The sequence below is a fragment of the Loxodonta africana genome, chromosome 12 (genome assembly GCF_030014295.1).
Source record: "Loxodonta africana isolate mLoxAfr1 chromosome 12, mLoxAfr1.hap2, whole genome shotgun sequence".
In the NCBI taxonomy this organism is placed as follows: domain Eukaryota; kingdom Metazoa; phylum Chordata; class Mammalia; order Proboscidea; family Elephantidae; genus Loxodonta; species Loxodonta africana.
In genome coordinates, this window is record NC_087353.1 from 63,477,851 (window position 1) to 63,502,301 (window position 24,451).

Sequence of the window (24,451 nt, forward strand, 5' to 3'; positions counted from 1 at the left end):
GTCCTTATTTTTTCTTCTATGATCTTTATCGTTTTAGATTTTATATTTAGGTCTTTGATCCATTTTGAGTTAGTTTTTGTGCATGGAGTGAGGTATGGGTCTTGTTTCATTTTTTTGCAGATGGATATCCAGTTATGCCGGCAGCATTTGTTAAAAAGACTGTCTTTTCCCCATTTAACTGTTTTGGGGCCTTTGTCAAATATCAACCGCTCATATGTGGATGGATTTATGTCTGGATTCTCAATTCTGTTCCATTGGTCTAGGTATCTGTTGTTGTACCAGTACCAGGCTGTTTTGACTACTGTGGCGGTATAATAGGTTCTAAAATCAGGTAAAGTAAGGCCTCCCACTTTGTTCTTCTTTTTCAGTAATGCCTTATTTATCCAGGGCCTCTTTCACTTCCATATGAAGTTGGTGATTTTTTTCTCCATCTCATTAAAGAATGTCGTTGGAATTTGGATCGGAATTGCATTAAATGTGTAGATCACTTTTGGTAGAATAGACATTTTTGTAATGTTAAGTCTTCCTAGCCATGAGCAAGGGACGTTTTTCCACTTATGTAAGTCTCTTTTGGCTTCTTGCAGAAATGTGCTGTAGTTTCCTTTGTATAAGTCTTTTACATCTCTGGTAGGATTTATTCCTAAGTATTTTATCTTCTTGGGGGCTACTGTAAATGGCATTGATTTGATCATTTCCTCTTTGCTGTTCTTTTTGTTGGTGTAGAGGAATCCAAGTGATTTTTGTATCCTGATACTCTGCTGAGCTCTTCTATTAGTTTCAGTAGTTTTCTGGAGGGTTCCTTAGGGTTTTCTGTGTATAAGATCATATCATCTGCAAATAGAGATACTTTTACTTCTTCCTTGCCAATCTGGATGCCCTTTATTCCTTTATCTAGCCTAATTGCTCTGGCTAGGACCTCCAGCACAATGTTGAATAAGAGTGGTGATAAAGGGCATCCTTGACTGGTTCCCAATCTCAAGGGGAATGCTTTCAGGCTCTCTCCATTTAGGGTGATGTTGGCTGTTGGCTTTGTATAAATGCCCTTTATTATGTGGAGGAAGTTTCCTTCTATTCCTATTTTGCTGAGAGCTTTTATCATGAATGGGTGTTGAACTTTGTCCAATGCCTTTTCTGCACCAATTGATAAGTTCATGTGATTCTTGTCTTTTGTTTTATTTATGTGGTGGATTACGTTGTTTTTCTAATGTTGAGCCATCCCTGCATACCTGGTATGAATCCCACTCATGAACTGCTTTTAAAGGGCCGTCCTGGAAGTCTCCTTCCTCTCCTTTCTACCCCATATCTGTATATCTCATTGGCCAGAATGTGGTCATGTGGCCACACTTGGCAAGGGAATCTAGAAAATGTAGTCTTTTAGCTGAGCACTATACTGGGGTTCTGCTACTAGCAAAAAGCAGGAAATTAAATACACATAGGCTGCTAACTGAAAAGTTGGAGGTTCAAGTCCACTGAGAGGCACATTAGGAAAAAGGCTGGGCAATCTACTTCCAAAAAATCAGCCATCAAAAGCCCTATGGAGGACTGTTCTACTCTGACACACATGGGGGTCGCGATGAGTCTGAATCAACCTGATGGCAACTGGAAAAAAAAAAAGGCACTAGCTTCTCTGTCCCTGTCCCCATGAGTTTTCCTGCCACTGAGATTGTCAGGATGGGGACAAAGCACTGAACTTTAGCACTGATATCCAGCCTTCCTCTTCCAGTCCTCTCGGAGACCATAGCACCATCATGGTGGGGAAGGACAAGCTCGAGGGTGGGGGTCTTGACCTTCATTTGTATTTTTGCTCTGCCCTGTGTGAGCTTGGGTACTGGTTTTCTTTATCTGTAGGAGTAGGGGATTCAATGATGGGCACTCGGGTCCCTTCCATCCCTCGGTGATTCTAATGGGTGTGCCCCTGCCTATACTGGTTCCAAGCTATGAGTGTTTCTGTTGTCACTAAGCTTTTCACCACTGTCTTTGGCTCCTGCTTATAAATGTTTAAAAATATTCGCTTGACGCACAGTGGGATTATAGACTCTTTCATTTCCTAAATGAAAAGCAGCTCATGTATTATTCAAGAAAAATGCTGTATTATTGAACAAAGGATGGGTGCAGCCATCCCTTATTATGCATTCCAGTCTCCGCTACCTTATCAGTAGATGTGTTCCCTGAGGGTTTTGCTGATGGGGCTTGTAAACAAAGGTGAGATCAAAGATGGGGTGATGAGATGGCAAGATTAAGAGATTATCACAAACTCATCACATTGCATTCCTGAGAGGTCATCTAGCCTACCCAATGCTTGGGCTCCTATAGTATTCCTACCAAGTACAAGATCAGCCTTGGCTTGAACTCTTCCAGTGATGGGGAACTCACTACCCCTAATTTCACTTTTGTAGTTTGATTGTAAGGAAGTTCACCTCATATTGGACTGGAATCTCTCTCCCAATGGCCTCTACCCATTGGGCTCAGTTTCCACAGGTGACAATTCTGTTCCCTTTTCTCCATAACAGCCCTTTAGTTAAGTGAAGGTGGTGGGTCGTTTCTTTGAAAGGGTAAATATCCCTTGATTTTCAGCCACTGCCTATAGCAAAAAAGGAGAGTCAATTGGATCCAAAAAGCATTTATTGAAGATCTTCCTCTTTGCATGCCAGGCACTGTCATAAGCTCACTTACGGCTATAACACTGCAACTCAGAAGGGAATTATAGAGTAGTCAACTGGCAGGGTTCAAAATTCAAGTCTAGTCCCCATCTCTCCAGCCCCATCTCCCACCGCTCTCCCTCTCATGCCCCTTCTTCAACCTCCTTGGCTTTTCTATTCCTCCAACACACTAAGTTCCTTTCTGCCCCAGGGAGTTTGCACATGCCATCTCACTGCCTGGGCTGTTTTCCCCAGATGTTTGTATCTGCTGCCTGCTTCTCAACATGCAGCTCTCAGCACAAATGACACCTACTCAGAGAAGCCTTCTAGGACTCCAGTCTAAACCAGACCCTTAATCCCACCTCTACCCCATCACGCACTAGCCCATTAAAACAGGTCGCCATCAAGTCAACTCCCACTCATGGCGACCCCGTGTGTGTCAGAGTACAACTGTGCTCCATAGGGTTTTCAGTGGTTGATTTTTCTGAAGTAAATTGCCAGGCTTTTCTTCTGAGGCACCTCTGGGTGGCCTTGAGTGTGTGTTAACCATTTGTACCACCCCGGGACTCTTACCATCCCATTATCCTGCCGTACTTCTGCTATAGCACTTGCCATGATATCAGTCAGTTCAACAAATATTTATTGAGCATCTGCTTTGTGCCAGTGATTTTCTAGGCCAGTTGGGCTACACTGATGAACCAAACAAAGTTCTTGCCTTCATGGAGCTTAATTTGCACAGGATAGACAGAAAACAAACAATAAGCACACGGATAAAGGATCTGGTATGTTAGAAAGACATAGACGAGCTATGGGGAAAAAAAGTAGGGCAGGGTTAGGGAATTGGGAGCATCAATAGGGTGGCTGGGGGTAGGCATCTTTAAAAGATGAGATCTGAGCAGGCACTTGAAGGAAGTGACAATTTCATGATATGAAATACTCTTTTTTTTAATGTGTATATATACATAATTATTGTTCGTCTTTTAGAATGGAAGCCCTATGAGGGCAGGGACCTTGCCTGTCTTGTTTTCGTCTGTACCCAGTGCCTGGCACATAGTAGGCACTACATGGAATTTTTGCTGAGTGATTGTTGAATGTCTATATGACAAGATAAGGGGCTATGGCAGAAGGTTTTGTCCTAGATATCACACTAAAACCCACACAGCTGACACCTGTGTCCTCCATTTGCCCCTATGAATGTTTTTTTAGGCCTTTCTTCTCCCTTATGTGCATTTCCAGGTAAAACAGCCCATGATTCTGGCTAGGCAGAGCAACTGTTATTACTCCCACCCTGCAGAGGAAGAGGCTGAGATTCAGAGAGGACCATGCTCACACACCTTTTATGATAGAGGGAGAATTAGAACCCATGCTCTTCCCACAAATGTGTACTAACAGGCATTAGGAAGTGCCATCTCCTGCTGGCTTTTCTGCAACACCCCCAGTTGCTGTGACAATGGGCACTGCCCAGGGGCATCTCAGGAAAGCAGATTCTTCATTTGCTTCCTCCAAATTCTGTACCGAGACGCAGTTCCCTCTAGAGTGAACTTGCCTCTTCCCAGCTTTCCCTGAGCCAATCCAGTTAGGGCAAATCCTGCTCTGCCTAACGGTCCTCTTCAACAGCACTGAATAAACAGCAGCAGCTTTGAATAATTGGCTTTTGTTTCTCAAAGCCAATTGTTACAAAAACGAATCCTTTATTCTGTCTCTCTCATTACATTTAACCAAACTGTCTTTTTGGGCTTGGGAGAAAGCTGAATTCTTTTAGTTCCAGATGTTCTCAGGGCAATAGCAATATTTCCTTACATTCCTACAGAATTTTAGGATTTATAAAGAAGCTTCATACAAATCAGATGATTCCAGTCTAGACTCACAAACATCGCTGTGATGTCTACAGGGCACTTAAAAAAACTCGGGGCCACTTGATGCTTTCATTTTTAAGTAACAGAATATTGAACTCCAATGGACGTAAAAAGTAAGGGAACTTACTGACTCTTACGGAGTCCGTGGGTAGTGAAAGTGGTTAACTCACTTGCCTGCTGACCGAAAGGGTGGTGGTTTGAGTCCACCCAGAGACACCTTGGAAGAAAGGCCTGGTGATCTACTTCCAAAAAACCAGCCACTGAGAATGCTATGGAGCACAATTCTACTCTGACACACTGGGGTCACCATGAGTCAATGCTGATTCAACAGCAGCTAGTTTGGTTTTTTGTTTTACTGACTGTTACAACGGAAATGTCTAGAGGAAGTACAGCTCTAGGTGTAGTGTGATCAAGGCTATAGCTTAATTTTTCTGTGATTTTTTTCAGCCATCTCCCTTTTTTTGCAAGTCAGATTCATCTCAGGCTGGTTTCTTTCGTGTGCTTGCAATATGGTCGTGATGAAGCTTCATGCTGTCTCACACACGTCCAAGGGCAAAAAAGGGCACTTCTGTTTCCAGATTTGAAGCAAGAGTCTTAAAACTCATCTCAATCATGCCTTCTCAGGTCACATACCCACTCCTGAATTCGTGACTACAGTCAGGGATGAAAAGACGCTGTTGGCTTTAGCCAGGCAGAGCTGACTTCTGCATCAGGGGTTGGAATTAATTCCCCACCCCATACATATTGATGCTGTTAAGGAGAGGGAAGGAGTCCCTTGGTGGTGCAATGGTTAATGCGCTTGTGAAAGTTTGGAGGTTAAGGTCCACCCAGAGGTGCCTTGGAAGAAAGGCCTGGTGATCTAAATCTGAAAAATCAGCCAATGAAAACCCTATGGAGCACAGTTCTGCTCTGACACCCACGGGGTTGCCATGAGTCAGAATCAACTCAATGACAACAGATTTTTTTGTTTGTTTTAGGGAAAGGGAAGAGGACAATGCATGCTGGGTAGGTAACCAGCACATATTTGCTGTTGATTCACTTTAGAGTAGGAAAATCTGGGAGTTGAGTGACTTATCAAAGGGAATTTGGCTATTTGTAGCTGAGCAGAGACTAGATCCCAGACACATGTTTTTAGCCTCAGCTCTTTCCAAACATCAAATTCCCCTTACCTTTTCCCATTTTAAATAGTGAGAAGATCAGTGCTGAGTTTGTGATCTTCCTTTTGTCAGAAGCTGGGCAGCTATCAGCAGAGAAATATATTAAACCCATTGCAGTCGAGTTGGATCTGACTCATAGTGACCCTATAGATAGAGTAGAACTGCCCATAGGGTTTCCAAGGAGAGGCTGGTGGATTTGAACCTCCAACCTTCTGGTTAGTAGCCAAACTCTTTAACCACTGTGCCACCAGGGCTCAGAGTAACATATTAGGGGTAAGGAAAGTTTTCCTTCATGTATTGCTGATACCAAAAATCTCACATAATTGCTATCTTTTGGGTTATAATATTGCTCATTCATTCATCAACAAATATTCATTGAGCTGGGAACGTTCACTGGCCTGGACCATCTGGAAACCTGTCTTTTCATCAAGACTCCTTCAGTTGCAAGGAATGGAAACCCACTTAAGCTGATTTGAGCTTAAAAAGAAGGGGAAATTTATTCTAATGATATGGGGTTTCTCTCCTGTCCCCTCTTCTCCCACAAATAATAACACAATCTCATTTGTATTTAATAACAATACACACATTGCTTATTGAAAATGCTGATAGACAATCAAGATCTCTGCAGCCTGTTTGGTGGCTCATGTTTGTCTTCCTGGGTGGATACTCTGTTACGGTCATTATATCTGGGTTTAGGGAACTTCTAATAAAATCTGTCCCCATTTGCATGCACTTCTGGCTAGCTCATTTAGACTTACTTGGATGGATGTGTTCGAGAAAAGTATAGGGACTGAGAAGTTTCTCAGGGGAAAAAAAGAGATAGAGGGTGAATCAGCAAGCCGAATGGTGTACTCAGCTCACCTCATTATCTGGCTTAGATACCCCCTGGCTGTAGCCTTCACAGCACGCCCATTCTGCACTGAGCTAGAATTCCGATTCGGGTCTCGCAGGTGCAGACAGAGACTGCTTCAGACTTACGGGAGGCGTGTTGGTTTTATAAAGTTTTTTTCCCCCCCGGGGCTTCAGCTGATCACTCTCATGCAAGAGGCTGGACTATGGAAATGCTTCTTTGCTATTTCAAATGTTCATTCGCTACCAAAAAAGGGAGAGGCATCTTCTCCCCACTCATGTCTTCATGGAGACGCTGTATCCCAATCTGTTTGGGATGGTAAGAGAGGCCCCTTCCCATTGTTGATCATCTGGAGGAGATCATTTTTTCTTTCTTTCTTAATAATTTATTTTAGTTTTTGTTGTTGTTGAGAATATACACAGCAGAAAAAAAAAAAAAACCAATTCAACAATTTCTACGTGTACAATTCAGTGACATCGATTACATTCTTTGAGTTGTGCAATCATTCTCACCCTCCTTTTCTGAGTTGTTCCTCCCCCATGAATATAAACTCACTGCCCCCTATGGCTCCTATCTAATCTTTTGATTTGCTGTTGTCAACTTGATCCTATGTAAATAGATGTAAAAAGAGCACAATGCTCAAGGCAGACATTTTTTTACTAGTTAAGCTAAACTATTGTTTGTTTTTAAGAAGATTTCAGGGAGATATTTTTGGTTTAAAGTTTAAAGATTATCTCAAAGTAACAGTTTCAGGGGTTCATCCAGCCTCCATGGCTCCAGAAAGTCTGGATTCTATGAACATTTGAAACTCTGTTCTGCAATTCCCCCCTTTTGATCAGGATTCCTCTATAGAATCTTTGATCAAATGTCCACTAGTGGTATCTGGGCACCTTCCAGGGATCTGATCATCTTGAATGACCCTTTCCAATTCATAGACTACAAACTTTTCTCCTCTTTCTAGAGGAGAGGAGACCAACATCTAAATAACCTGATGAATAAGCAGGTATCTGCCCCCAAGAATGAACTAATTTGTTTTCCCAATGAATTCTGTAGAACTTCTCTGCTCAAAATGTGGTCTGTGAATCAAAGCATCGGAATCACCTGGGAGCTTGTTGGAACTGTAGAATCTTAAGCCCTCACCTAGATCTCCTGAATCAGAATCTGTATTTTAGTAAGATTCCCTGGTTGATTTACATACAGATTAAAATTTGAGAAGCACTTCTGTAGAAACTGCTTGTATATCACCTACAGTCCTTTATGTATTCAGTTGATTGCTAATCTGTGTCCAGAGCAGGGCCAAGGTCATATCTAGCCACCTATGTATCTCTATTCCCATACTTCCTTGTAGTTAGTTGCTGTAGAGTTGGCTCTGATGAAGGGAGACTTCACGCATAATAGAATGAAACGTTGCCTAGTCCTATGCCATCTTCATGATCGCTGATATGATTGAGTCCATTGCTGTGGCTACTGTGTATTTTGAGTGCCTTCCAACTGAGAGGGCTCATCTTCCAGTACTATATCTGACAACGTTCTGTTGTGATCCATAGGGTTTTCATTGGCTAATTTTCAGAAATAAATCACCAGTCCTTTCTTCCTATTCTGTCTTAGTCTAGAAGCTCTGCTAAAACTAGGAGCCCTACCAAACTTATCTACATGGGTGACCCTGTTGGTATTTGAAATGCCAGTGGCATAGCTTCCAACATCACAGCAACACACAAGCCACCACAGTGTGAGAAACTGAAAGACAGGTTGTGGATTCCCTACATGGTACTTGATATCTAAAAAAACCCCAGTGCCATTGAGTCAGGAGGTATTAAAGAACTATTATATGAATGGATGGGTGGATGGGCAGGTGGATGGGTGGATGGGTGGATGGATGGATGGATGGATGGATGGATGGATGGATGGATGGATGGATGGATGGATGGAAGGAAGGAAGGACGGACGGACGGACGGACGGACGGACGGATGGATGGATGGATGGTTGGATGGATGGATGGCTAGAAAGATGGATGAATGGATGGATGGATGGATGGGTGGGTGGGTGGTTGGGTGGATGGATGGATGGATGGATGGATGGATGGATGGATGGATGGATGGATGGATGGATAGCTGGGTGGATGGATGTCTGGAGAGATGGATAGGTGGATGGATGGATAGATGGATGGAGAAAACAGGTCCTACTGCTTGCCAGGGAAGCTACATTTCCTAGGGAAAGAATGCTGGGGTCAAGAGGGGAGGAAAAAGTCACTGAGCAGTTTTGTTAACCAAAACAGTTTTTGAATGTCTAATTTGTGTAACATGGTTTTTGCACATTATGCAATTACTCCCCATAACAATTTACCAGGTACTTGCCGATATTATTTTGCAGATGAGCAAGGGGGTGGCACTGCCATCTGAGCCTGGCACAATACTTTCTCTTTCCTGATACGCTGTCACTCAGGATTTATGTGATATGGGCTTTAGTCTGCCACTTAAGCCCCCTGGACTCCACTTTCTGCCTCTGTGGGAGAGCCTTTGCAGCCTTGCTCACTTCTCCCCAGCATTTACTGGTGTCCCATGAGCTTCTGGCTGCAGGGAGCCTACAAATTTACCTGAGGCCTTCCCCAGGCCTTGTGGACATGCTTGTCCCATGTGCAAGACAGGCCAGAGATACAAGGGAGTTAATGCTCCTGGGAGCAGCCATCATCCAATGACGAACAGGAGTTGGTGAATAGACAGCCCTGTCTCCATGCTCCTTGGGTGGGATAACTCTGAGAGGCATGTTCTACGTCATCTTCCAGAATCTTCCTTGGGATTGAGCCCCAGTTGCTCACATCTCACAAATATACCCTGTACTGACTTCCCTCCTTTTCCTTTTTCACGTCCACATTCTCCTTCTGATGCTTCCTGGGATCTACTCACAAACAAATTGTTTGCATTCAAATACTTGTCTCAGGGTCTTCTTCTAGGAAACCACATCTAAGACAGTATCTGTCAAATAAAATCAACTACAGCTAACACGTTCTGATTACCGACACTATGATAAACATCTTCTGTGCATTATCTTTGAGTCCTGGGGTGGTAAAAAAGGTTAACATGCCGTCTTAGGCTGGGTTTTTCAGAGAAGCAAAACCAGCGAAGCATGTCTGTACACACACACACGCATGCACGCACACACACACATACACTCACATGGAAATGGCCCATGTGGTTGTAGAGGCTGGCAAGTCCCAAGTCTGTGAGTCAGGCATCAGGCTGGAGGCTTGTCCTAATCATGTAGCTGCAGGGGCTGATGACCCAAAATCAGCAGGCTGCTGGCTCATTGGCTGTGGAGGCTAATGAATCCCAAGATTGACAGGAAGATGGCGTGTTGCTGGTTCAAAGGCTGCAGAGGCTGATGAATCCCAAGATTGGCAGGCAATATGGCAGGCAGCTGGCTCAAGTCTCAAGGACCAGAGGTCAGATGATGCAGGATCTGCAGGATGCTGGATGCAGGATCCAGAGCAAGCAAGCGAGCTTTGCCAGAATGTCCATATATGTATTGGATGCAGGCCACACCCCTGAGGGAACTCCCCTTATAACTGATCATATCAGATCACATCATGGAGGATGACTACATCATTACATAACTGCCAAACCACTAAGAATCATGGCCCAGCCAAGTTGACACACAACCTTAACCATCACATGCACTCACTGCTAACAGAAAGGTTGAAGGCTCAGGTTTACCCAGAGGCACCTTGGAAGAAAGGCCTGGAGATCTACTTCCGAAAAACCAGCCATTGAAAACCTTATGGAACACAGTTCTACTCTGACACCACACATGGGGTTGCCATGAGTTGGAGCTGACCCGATGGCAACTAGTGGTGCTGGTGGTGTATTACCTTACATAGTCTTCACAAAGCCCTGTGGGGTAGGTACTATCTCCAGACAAGGAAAATGAGGCTCAGACAGGTGAGGTGATGTGCCAGAGGTTCCCCACCTTGTAAATGGCAGAGCAATGTTTGGATCTATTACTGTTTGATGTCAAACCCCATGGTCTTGAAAAACTTGCCTCTCAAGATTATTTGGATTATCAACTGATACCATGGGTGTGAAGGTGCTTTGTAAAAACTAGAAGTTTGATTGTCATTATTATGTTTCTAGAATGGGATGACTTTGTCAAAATCTCTCTTTCTAAGGGAACTAGGACAAGTCAACTAGGGCTTCTATTTCAAGGGGTCCGGTAGGACCTGTCCTCTTTGGAGAGTTCTAATGTTAGGATTCAAAGTGACCAGAGGAAAATGCCATGTCTAGGGACAGAGGAGGCCCTGTCAATGGGAATAGGATGAGGCTGGATAGACACTCGGACAAGCTGGGAAAAAGTACAAATGAACTGGGTCCCTGTACGGACCCGGCAATATACGGTGCTTGAGTGTTGGCAGTATAGCTAAGGGCTGTGATGGACAAGTGTGGAAGTGGGAAGAGGGATTGTATGTTGTCCCTAGCAGCTAAAGGTGATCATCTGGCATCCACATAAATAAATTCTAGATGCCAGAACGGCAGACAGTTCTTATCTTACATGTCAACTCGCATCGATGTATAGTGGCTGCCTGCAGACCTGTGTAGAGGGCAATTCTGAGGCTGCTTCCTGGCTCAGAGGGAAAGAAAGTCACGATTGATTAGTGGTGTCTGCCCAGGGCACACGAGTGGAGAGTGTTGGTACACGTGCCACACGAGGAACAGACTGAATTCCAGATGAGTCAGAAGAACTTTGTCAGGACCAAAGCAAAGTTTACATTTCAGGTAGGCTTCCATTTTGGAAAGGGATGGTTTTCCCCTTGAAGACAATTGATCTTTAATTTGAACATTGTATGGCTAAACCTATGCAACATGCAGAATTACAGACTGATTATAACCCCCCTAAGGTAAGGAAAGGAGCCCTGGTTATGGAGCACAATGGTTAAGCACTTGGCTGCCAAGGGAAAGGGCAGCAGTTTGGACACAACAGCAGCTCTGCGGGAAAAAGACGCTGCCGCCTGCTTGCATAAGGGTTACAGCCTTGGAAACCCTGTGGAGGCAGTTCTATTCTGTCTTATAGGGTTGCTATGAGTTGGAATCAACTGTATGGCAACAGGTTAAGGGTAAGGAGGAGTCCCTGGGTGACGAAAATGGTTAACATGCTTGGCTGCTAACTAAAAGTTTGGAGGTTTGAGTCCACCCAGAGGCACCTCAGAAGAAAGGCCTGGAGATCTACTTCTGAAAAATCAACGATTGAAAACCTTGTGGTGCGCAGTTCTACTCTGACACACATGGAGTCTCCATGAGTTGGAATCAACTTGAGGGGAACTGGTTTAAGAGCAAGGAAGAGAAAAATTAGCACACTATTCACTGAGTAGAACAAACAGGAGGAGGAGCCTGAGGCTTGTATTGAGAAGCCTGCATTGTGTCCTTGTGGTACGCTTTGTGTTGGGTCGGTAAATGGTTAAGATCTACTGCTGCTAACCAAAAGGTCAGCAGTTGGAATTCACCAGGCACTCCTTGGAAACTCTATGGGGCAGTTCTACTCTGTCCTATAGGGTCGCTATGAGTTGGAATTGACTTGACGGCAACGGGTTTAGTTTTTGGTTTTTTGGAGACTTACAAGCTTTTGTGAGTCAGCAATTTCCACTTCAGGAGCTCTGGCTTCTTGGTCTCATCTAAACACCAGTGACAAGTTCTGACTGTTGGAGTTTTGTTTTCTTAACTTACTGCAGTTGGGCGTGGGAGGCAGGGAGCCCTCACTCAGGTCAAGGTGAATGGGTGCATCCGCCTGTGAGGAATGTTAAATACAAATGATAAATAATGCAGCCACTTCTGCCCTGGAGCTTGGAATCTGCCACATCACAGAGCTCACTGGTGCTCAATGCAGACCTGTGCGTGTGTGTGGGTGGGGGAGGGGACGATTCCAGAGCGCTCAGACCTAAAGTATTAACTTAACCCATCAGTAGTACCCTTGATTTCAAAATGTCCTTGGGAATCACTTTTTCGTCTCAAGAGATGTTGCAAAATTCTCTTTAAATTTTCAAAGGAAATTCAATTTCAGTTTGCTTTAATTAACAAAACCCCCAGTCCATTCAGATGAAGTTGGATGAAGTGGGCTTGCCATGATATCACACTGAAACAAATCCTGTTTGTGTTTAATTAGTCATTGTCAGGTCAGATGACTTAACAGTGTACTCCACGTTGAGATTCTATAACAAGACGAGCTGTGCACGCTAGATGAATGAGGGAAAACCAAAAACCCGTTGCCATTGAGTCAATCCTGACTCATAGTGACCCTGTAGGACAGAGTAGAACTGCCCCATAGGGTTTCCAAGTCTGTAATCTTTGTGGGAGGCAGACTGCCATTCCTTTCTCTCGTGGAGTAGCTGGTGGGTTTGTACAGCTGACCTTTCGGTTAGTGGCAGAGCACTTAACCACTGTGCCACCAGGGCTCCTTTTAATGGAGGAAGGGGAGAAATAATTCTTCCAGTGCAAAAGGATGGTGTGGAGACTCAGTTAAATGGAGTGTTGCTATAGAAAAGGGATGGAGGGTAGATTTCCTTGGACTGGTGGTAGATGACTGGAACTTAACGAAACTGAAGATTCTGAGGCTGAGTCTGGAATCAGTGAGATAGAATGCTGAGATTGATTAGCAATGTCTGCCATGGGCAAAAGACAGGGAGGTAACAGTACACACACATTTGTGCTACCCTGTCTGCCGGACCCAGTTCTATAGAGTAATCGGCTGGGTAGAACAGACACCAGCTGTCCTGAAAGTGAGAAAAAATTGGACAAAGTCCATCCTGACTGCCCGTTACTGGAGGAAAATTTTTGATTTACACATTGGCAGGCTCCAGAAAAAGCTATTCTTTCCATCCTCCACTGTTGTCTAAGAAGATGAGCCAAAAGCATTGTTTAAGTAGTAATGCAAATGAGGTTTTCAGGCGGAGAGACAGGAGGAAGAAAATTAACTGTCTCTCTTTGGCACTAGGCAAGGACTAGCAGAACGATAAAAGAAATTGCTTTGTAGAACCACATCAAGACTTGTGCTGTTATTTCACTTGGAATAGCCACCATATTAGAATTTACGCCTTTCTAGAGAGGTGAAGGAGCCCTGGTGGTGCAGTGGTTAAGAGATCAGCTGCCAATCAAAAGGTCAGCAGTTTGAATCCATCAGGTGATCTTTGGAAACCCTATGGGGCAGTTCTACTCTGTCCTATAGGGTCACTATGAGTCAGAATCGACTTGATGGCAATGGGTAGAGATGTGAAAGAGATGATCCAGCTTTGGGCATGGATTCAAATGCTGACTCCACCACTTATTACCCGAGTAAACTTGGACATCAGAAAAAAGGCCTGGTGATTTACTTCCAAAAAAATCAGCCATTGAAAACCCTGTGGAGCACAGTTCTACTGTAATACACACAGGGTCATCAGGAGTTGGAATTGACTTGACAGCATCTGGTAAGCTTGAACAGGTTATCTGAACTCTTTGAGCCTTTTTTTTCTAAATGTTTAAAAATAAAAATACAAAACCTAACTCATAAGGTCTTATTAAAAGTGGGATAACAACACCTTCTATGAGGAAATCAGCATATGTGGATGTGATTAGTAGTGTTGGGACTATAGTACATGTTCAACAATATGATTTTATTTAGGTCAGATAGTCCTGGCCTTTGCCTCCTCCTTTGCTCCTGCTTTTAAGGTCCTAGAACCCTTCTTCTCAGAGGCCATGCCTTCTAGAATATCTTTAGGAAAGAGAATGATAGCACCAGATCTCGGTGATGTGGTTCACATTTTTACCTCTGTGAGTATGAGAGACTCTGCAGGAAAAAGCAGTGTGGTGGTTCAGGCTCATCTCAAAGCAGATGATACGGCCAGGCTGTCTAGACCATCAAATTCATTTATGAATGCCCTGAATGTTGGAGTTTTGTCTTCTTAATTTTCTGCCGTAGGGAGAGGGAGACAGGACCCCCTCATCCACGTCTTTATGAAGCTCCAAGGTAAGCCTCATTGCCAAGTGTTTTCTGACCATCCAGTTCTTTCTGGAGCCAAGTTCTTCATCCCACTTAAAAAATTAAAAAAAAATTATTTTTGGTGAAATTATACACAACCAAAGATACACCATTTCAACAATTTCTACATGTACAATTCAGTGATATTGTTTTCATTTCTCAAGTTGTGCTACCATTCTCACTGTACTTTTCCACATTATTCTACCGCCATTATCTTAAACTCACTGCCCCCTAAGCTTCTCATCCAACCTTTCGAGTTGCCGTTGTCAATATGATCTCACATAGATAATTCTTTAAAAGAGCACAATACTTAAAGCAGACATACTTTACTAATTAAAATAAGCTTTTTTGTTCTTGTTGTTGTTCAAAAAAGACTTCAGGGGATAGTTTTGGTTTAAGGTTTAAAGTTTAAAGATGATCTCAGGGCAATAGTTTCGGGGGCTCATCCACCCTCAATGGCTCCAGAAAACCTGGATTCCATTGAGAATTTGAAATTCTGTTCTGCAACCTACCTTCCCTTTTGATCAGGTTTCTTCTATAGAACCTTTGATCAAAACGTTTAGTAATGGTAGCTGGGCACCACTGAGTTCTTCTGATCTCATGGGAAAGGAAGCAGTTATTCATGGAGGCAACTAGACATCTATTCTAGTTCCTCTTCCAATTCCTGACCCTCCTTCTTCCACTGCTGCATCAGGTGAATGGAGTCCAATTGTACCTTGGATTGCATCTCACTTTTGAGGGTCTCAGGTCATGGAGTACTTAGACCCAAGGGAAATCTCGGTTCCCACCAGCACCACAAAAGACGTCAGGCGGGGAGGACCCGGGGTGCTAGCAGGGCAATCCTTAGTCAATTAGCTCCACGGGCAGAAGGAACAAAAGGAACTTCTATGCAGATGTCTAAGTCTACAAATTTTCTCCCTTAGGGTGATTCACAAACCACTAGCAGTGGATAGGTGGAGACTTCAAGGGGTTTCTGCATTCCATCCTGGCTGAATATAGTTGATCTTCTATGATAGTAATACATTTAAGTGGTAGCTAACTGTCACTTAAATGCAAATAAGGAAGATCCAAGAAGATTTGATGCCTTTGAATTATGGTGTTGGCAAAGAATACTGAATATACCATAGACTGTCAGAAGAACAAACAAATCTGTCTTGAAGAAGTACAGCCAGAATGTTCCTTTGAAGCGAGGATGGTGAGACTTCGTATCACTTACTTTGGGCATGTTACCAGGAGGTACCAGCCCCTGGAGAAGGATATCATGCTTGATGAAGTAGAGGGTCAGTGAACAAGAGGAAGACCCTCAATGAGATGGAGTGACCCAGTGACTGCAACAATGGGCTCACAGCAACAATTGTGAGGATGGCGCAGGACTGGCAGTGCTTTGTTCTGATGAACATAGGGCCACTTTGAGTTGGAACCAACTTGATGGCACATAACAACAGCTAACTCTGCTCCCAAAATCCACCCATTGTGGCTTCATCCTTGGCCCTTGCTGTGCAAATGCCAGGCCCTCAGTGATCCTTCCTCACTTTTTTTTTTTTGTATTTTATTGTGGTGAAAATATACATAACAAAACATATACCATGTTAACAATTTCTACATGTACAGTTCAGTAACGTTGATTACATTCTTCAAGTCGTGCAACTATTCTCATCATCTGTTCCAAAACATTCCACCGCTATTAATATAAACTCGCTGCCCGCCCCTCCCCCGCCCCAAGCAAAAACTCCCTCTTTCCCCTTTCCTTACTATTCCTGGTAACCGCTAGTAATCTTTGGTTTCTGTGCTGTTGTTAGCTCCTGTCCAGTCGACTTCTGACTCATAGCGACCCCATGTGAACAGAGTAGAACTGCCCCATAGGGTTTCCTAGGTTGTAATCTTCACAGGAGAAGATCACCAAGTCTTTTTCCCGCGGAGCCAATGGGTGGGTTAGAACCACCAACCTTTCAGTTACAGCCTGAGTACTTAACTGCTCTGCCACCAGATATTTGCTTATTTCATATGAGTGAGGTCATATGATATTTGTCCTTTAGCAACTTATTCCGCTCAGCGTGACATTCTCAGGATTTGTTCACGCTGTGGCATGTTTCAGGACTTCATTTCTCTTTATGGCTGAGTAATATTCCACTTATGGATGTGTTGTATTTTGTTTGACGGTTGTTTCCACTTTTTGGCTCTCATGAAAAGAAGTGGTGCAACAAATAGTGGTTTATTGTGCTTTTCTTACCCACGGGCTCCCAAGGAGCACAAAATGCTTTTTCTGGCTTTTTACATTTCTCACAGAATCTAACACACGACCTCAAGCACAGCAGGCCCCTTTGTTCATCTTTATGAAGTAAATCCATTAATGCATACTTGCAAAACAAAAACAAAAACTGGTGTACAGGTTTCTGTTTGAGTTGGTCCTTCCTCACGCAGGAATTTAAACCACAATAATCCCTTTTTTTTTGGTTCCTGCCTAGCTATTGATGAAGGACCAAGGCTGTGTCCAGCTGCTGCTTCTGCTTCTCCCGTTGCAAGCTGAGAAGGCCTGAAAGTCTGTTCTCAGAATCAAGCACCTGCTGGGCTTGGGGTTAGATGTGGTGGGATGTCTTGCCCCCTGAGAAGAAAGGCCTCGCTCTCTGGCTTCTCAGAGGGCATGGAGACGTGCAGCCCCCCAGGCCTCTCCCCACGGGCAATCAAGGAAGAAGAGAAAGCCGATTTTTCTGTTTTCTGGCAGCAGCTTTTGCTTTCCTTTCCCCTCTGGGGAAATCAGCTTGCTGGTGCAGAGAGAGGGAAAATAAGTCTAACCTGAAATATACATTAGAGTTTAGCTATTTTTGGAGGTTCCCAAGATTGAAAATGGCTGAAGGTTGACCTCTTGCCGTCTACCCTAAGTTAACTTTCTAAAGTTTTATGGGGAAGATGAGGGGCCGACTCATGTCAGAACACTTAGCTGAGAAGGGGAAGAAATTTGTGCATCTGGGCAAAAGAATTTGTTGTTGTTAGCTGCCATCCAATAGGTCCCTAACTCATGGCAACCCTACGTACAGTGGAATGAAACACTGCCCAGTCCTTCGCCATCCCCGTGATCGGTTGCAGATTGGACTGTTGGGATCCATAGGGTTTTCACCGGCTGGTTTTCTGAAGTAGATTGCCAGGCCTTTCTTCTTAGTTTGCCTTAGTCTGGGAGCTCCATTGAAACCTGTTCGGCATCCTAGAACACACGAGCCTCCACTGACAGACAGTGGTGGCTGCCCATGATGTGAATTGGGTGGTAATCGAACCCAGGTCTCCCGCATGGGAGGCGAGAATTCTACCACTGAACCACCATTGCCCCCCTGGGTGAAAGAATTGTGGCCATGAAAAGTCTACCCTTCTTAGTGAGTAGGTCAAAGAGGAGGTGGAGAAGGAAGCTGTGTCTAGATGAGTATTTGAGTTTGAAATTCAAGGGAGCAGGGGCCTGGGGCTTGGGCTGTCTTTTTTCCCCTGCGCGATAGAGTTGGGGCATTCTTTATCTTACCCTTTTATCTGAATCAGAAGAGGGGAGAGATCTTGCTTGTGTGCACTCAGCTATGAGCTTACCAGGGACAGGATGTACCTCTGACCCCTCTCTGAATCCACAGTCTCTAATACAATGCCTGGTGCACCATAGGTGCCCAATAAACGTTTGTTGAGTAAAAGGGAGTGGGGGGAACCTGCACTGAATGCTTGCTATGGGCCTGGCTCTCAGCATTATCTGCGTTCTCACTTGAAGACCTGTTTTACACATAGAGGCATAGAGATGGTAGGTCAAGTTATTGGTGCCTGTCTTAGCTTCCTAGACCTGCCATAGCCAGATGCCACACAGCGGCTGAAAGTCTAAACGAGGGTTAATTCCTTCTGTGGGCCTGTCTCCTAGTTTTTGGTGGCTGCCAGTGATCCTTGGCTTTTTTTTTTTTTTTTTTAATGCAGCTAATAAATGCATCTGCCTCCATCATCACATGGTGGCTCCCCGGCTCCCTGTGTGTCCCTCTGTGTCTCTGTTTTATTCTCTCTCATAAAACACCACCAAGAAGGGATTAGAACTAGGACACACCCTGCTCCAGTATGACCTCATTTAACTTAACTGGTAACATCTGAGAATACAAGCCCTATTTCTCAAACTTGGTCACGTTCACAGGTCCAGGGGTTAGGACTTCAGCTTATCTTATTTGGGAACACAGTTTAACTCTCATGGTGCCTCACCCATTTCCTCCTGGCACACATCATTCCTATAGCCACACGGCATCCTGTGCCTAGAAAACCTAGTCGTTGTTGCGTCGATGCCAACTCATGGCGACCCCATGTGTATCAGTGGAACTGTGCTCCATAGGGCTTTCAATGGGTGATTTTTCAGAAGTAGATCACGTAGCCTTTCTTCCAAGGTACCTTTGGGTGGACTCGAACCTCTAACCTTTCAGTTAAAAGCCAAGCAAGTTAGCCATTTCCAGCAACCAGGGACCCACCTGCGTATATACCCAAGAAGACTGAAAGCAGGAACTCAAGCAGGTACTTGTACACCAATGTTCAATTCATTACAGCATTATTTACAGTAGCCAAAAGGTGGAAACAACCCAAGTGCCCATCGACAGATGAATGGGTAAACATAAAGAGAAATGAAGTCCTGATACTCACTACAAAATGGATGAACCTCGAAAACATTATGTGGAGTGAAATAAGCTGGACACAAAAGGACAAAGGTTGTACGATCTCATTTATATGAAATAAACAGAACAGAAAAACGCATAGAGACAAGAAGTCAACTAGTGGAATCCACAGGCCGGGAGAGGGGGGAATGTGGGGTTAGTACTTAATGGCACAGAGTTTCTGTTTGGGGTGAGAGTGGTGAGGATTGTACAATATATAAATGTGATTAATGCTGCTAGATTGCACATTTAGAAATGGTTAAAATGGCTAATTTTATGCTGTGTATATTTTCCTACAATAAAAAACAAAACGAACAACACTCTGAGGAAGGGAGCTGACACATTCACTAGTCAGAGGTGAACTTGAATGTGATCCAAGAGACGGGGGCTGGAGCCTTGGTCTTCCTCCAGGAGCTATGTGACTTGGGTATTCCCCTTCTGCTCTTGGGACCTCAGCCTCCCTATCTCTATGAGGGGGCCGCTCCAGAGATTCTGACTGAACTTTTTAAAAGCTTTTCAGGAGATTATGGAGTAGAAGTTAAGTGCTACGGCTGCTAATCAAGAGGTCAGCAGTTCAAATCCACCAGGCGCTCCTTGGAAATTCTATGGGGCAGCTCTACTCTGTCCTATAGGTTCGCTATGAGTCAGAATCGACTCAATGGCAGTGGGTTTGGTGCCATGGTGGTTAAGAACTCGGCCGCTAACAAAAAGGTCAGCAGTTCGAATCTACCAACCGCTCCTTGTCCTACTCTGTCTTATAGGGTTTCTATGGAACGCAGGGCCGTTGTCAGTCAGAATTGACTAGACAGAAAGGGGTCTGTTTACTGTGAGTTTAAGTCGATTCATCCCTTCTCCCTCGTATCTTTAGTTTGCTTTGCTAATTGTGGAATAAAAGCCACTCCCCCCCCACGCCTTTTTCCTTTTTGGTTAAAGGCATTTCAGGCATGGGCTCGCTCACAAGAAAGGCGATTTTGGAGTGGAGTGGTGTAAAGAGGAGAAGGTGAGCGTCCAGGTGCCTTTGAAGTCATCCCTCTTTTAGCAACAGAAGAGCATCTCCCTCACAGACACACTTGGTCGCAGTAGAACCCATTGCCACTGAAGCTGTTCCCAACTCATAGCGACCCTTTAGGACAGAGTAGAACTGCCCCATAGGATTTCCAAGGCTGTAATCTTTACGGAAGCAGATCGCCACATCTTTCTCCCTTGGAGCGGCTGGTGGGTTTGAACTGCCAATCTTTTGGTAAGCAATTTAACTGTTGCGCCACCAGGGCTTGGTATGTTGTTGTTGTTAGGTGCCCGTTGGGTCGCTTCCAACTCATAGCGACCCTATGTACAACAGAATGAAACACTGCCTGGTCCTGCGCTATGTTTCAGCCCAATGTTGCAGCCGCTGTGTCAACCCATGTGGTAGAGGGCTCGGTATAGTTAATACTAAAAACCACAGGTACAAAATTAACCATTTGAAGATGTTTGGGCTTAAATAGATTCAACTGAATTCGGATACTTATACTGAGGAGTTATCGTGTGCCAGGCATTGTGCTGGGTGCTGGCAAAGAGGAAAACAACAAAAATCAATCAGAAACTCACTATGTAATTGGAGGAGACAGAAATGTGATCAAAGCAAACAAGAATGCTACTAACAGTCGTTCACCTGGATTGATAAACAAACAAACAAAATGAAACCTGTTGCCATCAGGTCGATTTTGACTCACGGCAATTCCCTGTGTTACAGAATAGAACTGAGCTCCATAGGGCTTTCTTGGCTGTAATTTTTATGGAAGCAGTTCACCAGGTCTTTCTTCCATGGTGGTGCTGGGAGGATTTGAACCACCAACCGTTTGGTTAGTAGCCGAGAGCAAACCTTTTGCACCATCCAGGGACTTCATTGTGGGATCGTCAACTACTTTCATCCCTATTTTACAGCAGAGGCAGCTGAGTTGTAAAGATGTTAAGTCACCTGCTCTGGTTACATGGCGGGGACGTGATCCTGCCATAGCCTCAGCTCTAACCACCATGCTTTACTGCTTGCAGTTCCAGGGTAGACTCTGACCTTGCTACAGTAGAGATATAAGTGGGGTCCTGAGAGCAGAGGGATGGGGTTGACTCATTTTACCAGAGGAGAGCTTACTCAGTTCTCTTTCCACTGTGCTATCACCTACAGCTGTGCTGTCCAATATGGCAGCCATGAGCCGCATGTGGCTACATAACTTTAAATTAGTCAAAATTAAAAATTCAATTTCTCAGTCACACAGACCACATTTCAAGTGCTTAGTAGCCACATGTGGCTGGTGGCCACCATATTGGATATGCAGATATAGAACATTTCCAATTTCACAGAAAGTTCTATTGGACAACACAGATTTAGACCTTTTGTCCAACCTCGAGATCTCAGTGAGCCCAAGTTCAATTTTCTCTTTGTTCTTTGTGGAGGTGGCAAAGCTTGTGTGTTGTGTTGATGTTGAACAGGTTTCAGAACAGCTTCCAGAATAAGATGGACTAGGAAGAAAGGCTTGGTGTTGTGTTTCTGAAAACCAGCCAGTGAATACCCTATGGATCACGATGGTTAGATTCATAACTGATCTTGGGGATGGCGCAGGACTGGGCAGTGTTTTGATTCTCTGTGCATGGGGTCATCATGAGTTAGGAGCCAACTTGACAGAGCAAACAACAATGACAACAACAACTATTATAGAATTGCTTTCATGATTCAGAGATGTCTATTAAGTTACGCATGGTCTTCTCATATTTTCCCAGTTTTTTCTCTATAGTGCTTGTGGAAAGCGAAGAGGACTTGAAGCACTTACTGAAGAAGGTCAAGGACTATAGCCTTCAGTATGGATTGCACCTCAACATAAATAAAATAAAAATTCTCATAACTGGACCAATAAGCAACATCATGATAAACGGAGAAAAGATTGAAGTTGTCAAGGATTTCATTTTACTTGGATCCACAATAAATGCCCATGGAAGCAGCAGTCAAGAAATCAAATGATATATTGCATTGGGCAAATCCACTGCAAAAGATCTCTTTAAAGTGTTGAAAAGCAAAGGAGTCACTTTGAGGACTAACGTGTGCCTCACCCAAGCCATATTTTCAGTGGCATAATATGCATGTGAAAGCTGGATAGTGAGTAAGGAAGACTGAAGAAGAATTGATGCCTTTGAATTGTGATGTTGAAGAATATAGAATATACCATGGACTGCAAGAAGAACAGACAAGCCTGTTGTGGAAGAAGGACAGCCAGAGTGCTTCTTGGAAGTGAGGATGGTGAGACTTTGTCTCACATACTCTGGACATGTTATCAGGAAGGACCAGTCCCTGAAGAAAGACAACATGCTTGGAAGGGGAGCGGGTCAGTGAAAAAGAGGAAGATCTTTGATGAGATGGATTGACACAGTGGCTGTAACAATGGGCTCAAGTGTGGCAACTATTGTGAGGATGGTGCACGACTGGGCAGTGTTTCATTCTGTTGTACACAGTGTTGCTGTGAGTTGGAACCAACTCAACAGCACCTAACAACAATAACAACTTTTCAGTATCTGTATTAGTTTTCCATGGCTGCGATAACAAATTACCATCAACTTCGTGACTTAAAACACTAATTTATTATCTTGCATTTTTGGAGGTCAGAAGTCTGAAAATGGTCTCATTGGACTCAACTCCAGGCGTCATCAGACTATAGGGAAGAATCCATTTTCTTGCTTTTTCAGCTTCTCAAGGTGTCCTGCAGTTCTTGGCTTACGACCCCCTTTCATTTTCAAAGCTAGCAATGTCTGGCCAAGCCTTTCTCACCACCCATCACTCTGACCTGCTCTTCTGCCACGCTCTTCCACATTTAAGGACGCTTTGATTACACTGAGCCCATCTGGATAAACCAGAGTCATCTACTTTAAACTCAGCTGATTAGCAAACTTAATTCCTTCTGCAACCTTAATGCCCCTTCGCCACATAATGTAACATATCGACAGGTTCCAGGAATTAGGATGTGGACATCTTGGCGGGGGCCATTATTCTCGAAGAAAGCAAAAGAAATATGATCTGTAGGTCTGGAGGAGGAGTGGTAGGTGAAAGGCACGGCCGTGTGATTCGAAAAGCTGTGTAGAGTGGTAGATGAGAGGGTAGATTTTCTGGAGCCAGGCTGCCTGGGATGGAGTCTGGTGTTGTGACTTTGGACACATGTCTCTAAGCCTCAGTTTCCATACCTGAAAATGGAGATAATGATAGGACTTTCCTCACGTAATTGCGGTGAGGGTTAGAAGCCAAACCAAACCAAACCCGTAATGCTTATATAAAGGCTGGACAGATAATACCAACAAAACCAAACCCGTTGTCAACTGCCATGGAGTTGATCCAGACTCATGGTGACCCCGTGTTTTACAGAGTACAAATGCTTCATAGTCTTTTCTTGGGTGGTGCAAATGGTTTCCAGTCCACCCGGTGGCATCATGGAAGAAAGGCCTGGCGATCTGCTTCCGTAAAGATTACAGCCAAGAAAACCCTACTTTGTGACACACGGAGTCATCATGAGTTGGAATTGCAACTGGCAGATCGCCAGGCCTTTCTTCCGGGTGGGTTTTGGCAGAAAATAAGCTCCCAAATGTCAGTTACCATTTGGAAGCTAAAAATGCTTTCGCGTTATGGCTTGCATGCATTCAAGCTTTGAAAATAGCTCCAGATTCAATTTATGTTGAGAACCACATTCTGTTCTCCTTCCCTGCGTCTGTGATGGCCTCTGGGAGCTGAGTCGTCATCAAGGGCTGTGTAGAAGGACGAGAATCCTGATTTTTCCAAATGCGCGACCAGAGTCTGGGTGATCCAGAGAACGCACTTATGCAGTATGCTCGTAGAATCTAGGACTTGAAGGTCAAAAGCATGCTATGCTTCTACAAGCCTAATAGAAATGCTTTAATCTTGAGTGCAATGACATTGTGTAGTAGTGATATATATCAGGAAATTTCTAGAATTATAAGGGAATCTATTTGGACCATTCTAATGAAGCTTGAATGTTCCCTGTATTAGTCTGCCAAATAGTCAGCCCTGTTTAAATGACCCAGAAATGGCAATTTCACTACCTTTAATTAAAAAAAAAAAAAAGAATAGGTAATACATGCACATGGTATAAAATTTAAAAGCATGTCCGTCCTCAGCCACACTGTACCCTTCTCCAGAATCAACTATTGTTGTTCGTTTCTCATGCATCTTTCCGGATATATACTGTGCACTTTACGCAAGTATCTATCTACTCTTCTTCCCCACCCACTTCCCCAGTAGTTGTTGTTGTTGCTGTAATGTGCTTTTGA